Source organism: Urocitellus parryii, chromosome 12 (assembly GCF_045843805.1).
Source record: "Urocitellus parryii isolate mUroPar1 chromosome 12, mUroPar1.hap1, whole genome shotgun sequence".
NCBI classification, from domain to species: Eukaryota; Metazoa; Chordata; class Mammalia; order Rodentia; family Sciuridae; genus Urocitellus; species Urocitellus parryii.
The window spans coordinates 90,535,069-90,539,734 of record NC_135542.1 but is presented as its reverse complement, the minus strand read 5'-3'; the positions used below and the strand labels follow the sequence as shown (position 1 = coordinate 90,539,734).

The 4,666-nt window shown below is 42.7% G+C and overlaps 1 pseudogene; it reads left to right on the top strand.

Annotated features, from left to right (window-relative positions):
• The first annotated feature begins 252 nt into the window (after positions 1 to 252).
• On the top strand, positions 253 to 833 carry LOC113194164 (exosome complex component RRP41 pseudogene; annotated as a pseudogene).
• The last annotated feature ends 3,833 nt before the right edge of the window (positions 834 to 4,666 follow it).

The window sequence follows — 4,666 nt, the reverse complement described above, 5'->3', positions numbered from 1 at the left end:
ATCTTACTCGTTTGTCTTCCCACGGGAACATAACCTCTCTGAGAGCAGCGACTTTAAATAAAACTGTCTGATTTTATTGCGACGTTCTACGCTGTAGCAGTGCCTCCCCAACACAGAGATAATTTTTAATGGCTGAGCACATTAATGCGGGAGCCCAACTTTCTAGGTGAAAGAAGCCAGGATGAAGGCAATGGGTAGAAACGCACATGGCACTTCTGCAAAGCCGAAAGAATACACGTGGAGAGAGAGGAGATGATTCCAAATAAGGTTTCCAGGGAGATCCCGGGTTCTAGGTCTCGAACTCTGCCTGACCGGGCTCTGGTGAACTGTCAGTATAGTGCAGCAACCTTCAGCCCAGGTGAGCACAAGCGGAGGCCACAGGGAGACCTGTGAAATGGGCCTACGGCTGCACCAGACCTTTGAGGCAGCCATTCTTACTCAGCTGCGCCCACGATCCCAGATTGACATCTATGTGCAGGTGCTGCAGGCTGATGGTGGACCCTACCCAGCTTGGGTGAATGCAGCCACGCTGGCCGTTGGATGCTGGGATACCCATGCGAGACTTTGCGCGTGTTCAGCTAGTTTTGTAGAAGGCACAGCCCTGGCAGACCTCAGCCATGTGGAGGAAGCAGCTGGTGGTCCCCACCCAACTAGCCCTGGCCCTGCTGCCAGCTTCAGGCCAGATTGCGATGCTTGAAATGGATGCCCGGCTGCTTTAGGGCCAGTGGGAGCAGGTGCTAGAGGGCGGCCGAGCCTCTAGAGGTGTGCACACCTTGTTGGACCATGTGGTACGGCAGCATGTGCGTGAGGCATTTATCTTCCTGGGGGACTGAGCACCCAGCCACCTATGTCCAGAGAAAAGTCCTGCTTCTCTGCTCAACAACAACAACAACAACAACAAAATGTTGCTTTAAGCAACTAGTTTCAAGTGGCCCATACCTCTAGTCCCAGTCACTCAGGAGGCTAAGGCAGGAGGACCCTTTGAGCCCAGGAGTTGGAGGCCAGCCTGGGCAACGTTGGATATCTGAAAACTTAGATGGTACTGAACTACAAATACTCTTTTGCCTCATACCTGAGACAAAAGAAGAAAGGAGAGGAAAGGAAGACAAACAGGAATCGTTTTCAGAGTGCTTCTATGCACAGGTTCGCCTGCGTGACCTCCTTATTATTGTGGAAGGAGTCGTGCGCAAGCATTCAGAACCTACAGATGAGTGAATGCAGGTCACAGGATGACAACAAGCTAACCTGAGAAGACATGGCCGGCCCAGAGCCTGTTGGCAACTGGGGCCCTCGGACATGGGCTCTGCTCAGGGTATCCACTGGTTCCAGAGACTCAGAGGTTGAGGTGGCAGATGAAGGCACAGAGGAAGATGGACCAGCGGTGGTCCAAAAAAATAAAAAAATGGAGAGCCCCAGCAGGAACAGGCTGAGGGGTCTCCTGATATGCTCCCTGCCAGGAGGGATGTCCATAGCCCCCCAGGAGGCTGCATGCCCCAGAGCTGGAGGGACTGGGGCCATGTTCAGGCAGAGAATGAAAGCAAGTGCCTGCATGGCCGCCCCCCCCCCCCTTGGTACACTGGAGCCCATGGAATGATGTGGAATGGTGTGGAATTGTCTCAGGTGACTTTAGTGATTGTTCACCTGCCTGACGCCAGAGGCTTTACGCAGCACTGCTGATAACAGCGGGGTTGTGACTAGTGTGGCTGCTTCTTGTCACTCATATAAGAGACCAAATCCAGGAGGTCTTCCTACACCTGTGTGTGATAGCCATCGAGCTGTTGGCAGGAACTGGATGACACACTGCTGTGGACACGCGGCCCTCCCAGGACCCGACAGTGCGACTTGTTCTCCACAGGTAGAAGAATGAGACTAGAACCTTATCTCTCACCCTGCCCCAAAATCAACTCAAAATGGACCACAGAACCTAGGATTGGACCAGAAGCTATGCAACCCCTAGAGGAAAATATAGAGTCAACACTCCTGCATACAGACACGGGCAAGAATAATATACGGCATGGCATCAAATTGAAACGCTTCTGCACAGCAAAGAAAATGATTACAAATGTGAGACAACCTCCAGAATGAGAGAAAAATTTTTCTAGCTACTCTTCTGACAGAGGATTAATATTTAGTAACATCTAGACTATATAAAGAACTTAAAAACTTAAAACAAAAAAAGACCAATTATTTTTTTTTCAAAAAAAAGTGATATCATCAAATGATTTTTCTTCTTTAGCTTGTCAGCATGGTGGTTTTGCAGACTTAGTTTTGAATGTTGAACTAGCCTTACATATTTGGAATAAACCATACTTGGTCATGATGTACAACTTTTTTTTTTTTACATATTATTAGTTTTGGTATATACCTTTATCTAAATTGTAATAAACTATACATAATGCAATTCACCATCATAGCCATTTCTTTAGTGCATGGTTAAGTGGCTTTAAACACATTCATGTTGTTGTGTGGCCATTGGTGCAGAATAGTTACATCTTCCCAAACTGAAACCCCTGTACCCACCAGCCCTGACTGTCCATTTCCATTCTCCCCTTTCCCCTAACCCCTGGTGATTTGCATTCAACTTTCCATCTCTGAGAGTTTGACTATCCTAGGTCCCTCCTATAAGTGGAATCAACACTATTTTCTCTTTGGGACTTGCTTATTTCTCTTAGTATATTATTTTTTCTTAGTATTATGTCTTCAAGGTTCATCCATGTTGTTGCAAGTATGGGGATTTCTTTCCTCCTTAAGACAGACGAATATTCCTTTGTATATACATATACACACTTTGTCTCTCCACTTCTCTGGTTATGGACATTTGGGTTGCTTCCATGTTGTAGCTAACGTGAATAACGTTGCCACAGACATGACATGGGTGTACCAATATATTTTGGAGTCTCTGCTTTCAGTTCTTGGGGTCTCTACTCAGAAGTGGAATTGCTAGACCATATGTTGACTGTATATTTGATTTTTTGAGAAGCTGCCATAGCATTTTCCACAGCAGTTGCCCTTTCCCCTGCTGATTCCAAGGTATCAGCAGTGCACAAGACTTCCAGTTTCTCCACACCCTTGTCAACAGTTGTTATTTCTTTTTTGTTAATAACAGCCTCATTTTGGTTTTGATGTACTTTTATCTAATGATTAGTGATAGGGAGCACCTTTGCATATGCTTATTGGTCTTTTTAATATTTTCTTTGAAGAACTTTCTGTTCAAGTCCTTTGTCCGTTTTTCATTGGATTTTGTAGTTGTTTCTGCTGTTGAGTTGGAATAGTTTTTTATATATTCTGATAAGACATAACCTCTTATCAGATACATGATTTGCTAATACTTTTTCCATTCTTTGGGTTGCCTCTCATTCTTGTTCAGTGTTCTCTGTTTTTGTTTCCTGTGCTTTTTACCATATCCAAGAAATCCTGACCAAATACAATGCCATGGAGATTTCCCCTATTTTCTTCTTTGAGTTTGATAGTTTTTAGGTTGATAACTTTTGAGTTGATTTTTATATGGTATAAGGCACAGGTCTAATTTTACTGCTCTTCATGTGGATGTTCAGTTTTACCATCACCATTCATTGGAAAAACAATCCTTTGAATGGTCTTGGCACTCTAGTCAAAAATCATTGGGTCGGGCTGGGGATGTGGCTTAAGCGGTAACGTGCTCACCTGGCATGCACAGGGCGCTGGGTTCGATCCTCAGTACCACATAAAAATAAAATAAAGATGTTGTGTCCACCAAAAACTGAAAAATAAATATGAAAAAATTTTCTCTCTCTCTATTTAAAAAAATCATTGGGTCAAATAAGTTGAGGTTTATATCTGGATATCTATCCTGTCTTATTGGTTTCTATCTCTGTCTTTATACCACACTGTTTTGATTATTGGAAGTTTGTATTAAGTTTTGAAATCAGAAGTATGAGACCTCTTTTTCAAAACTGTTTGGCCTATTCAGGGTCTCTTGAGATTCCATATGAATTTTGGGATAGATTTTTCCATTTATATAAAAAAAAGGTATTGGAATTTTGATAAGGATTACATTGAAACTGTTGATCTCATTAAGAAATATTGACATCTTAACATTAAGTCTTTCAATTCATGAACACAAAATGCCTTTCCACTTATTTGTATATTTTAATTTTTTTCATCAATGTTTTGTAGTTTTCTGTATACAAATCTTTTGCCTCCTTGTTGAAATTTATTCTTAAGTATTTTATTCTTTTTGATGTCAGTTCACTTCGGTTGAACTGTTTTCTTGATTTCATTTTCATATTATTCATTGTTACTGTATAGAAATGCAAGTGACATTTTTAGAATAGCCTTCCTTATATCTACAAAATTTACTGCTGGAATTTTTATAGGAATTGTTTACACATAAATCAACCTGAGAATGATTGATGTCTTGACAGCTCAAGGTGGAGATGGGGAGAAAATGGGGAAAGGGCCAAATGGAGACCAGTGTTGCCCCAAAGGCAGGAGGAGCTAGCAGGGTAGTGAGTAGGCCAAAGGGGATTGGGGTGGGGTGGAGAGGCTTCCTTTGCTGCCCCAGGTAAAATATTGCAATATTATGATATTAACTACTTCTCCATCTAAACAAAGTCCCCCATGCTTGCAAGGGCTTTAACTCTATATAGGGTGTGTGTATATTTCTAAAAATCAAAGCACATTTTTA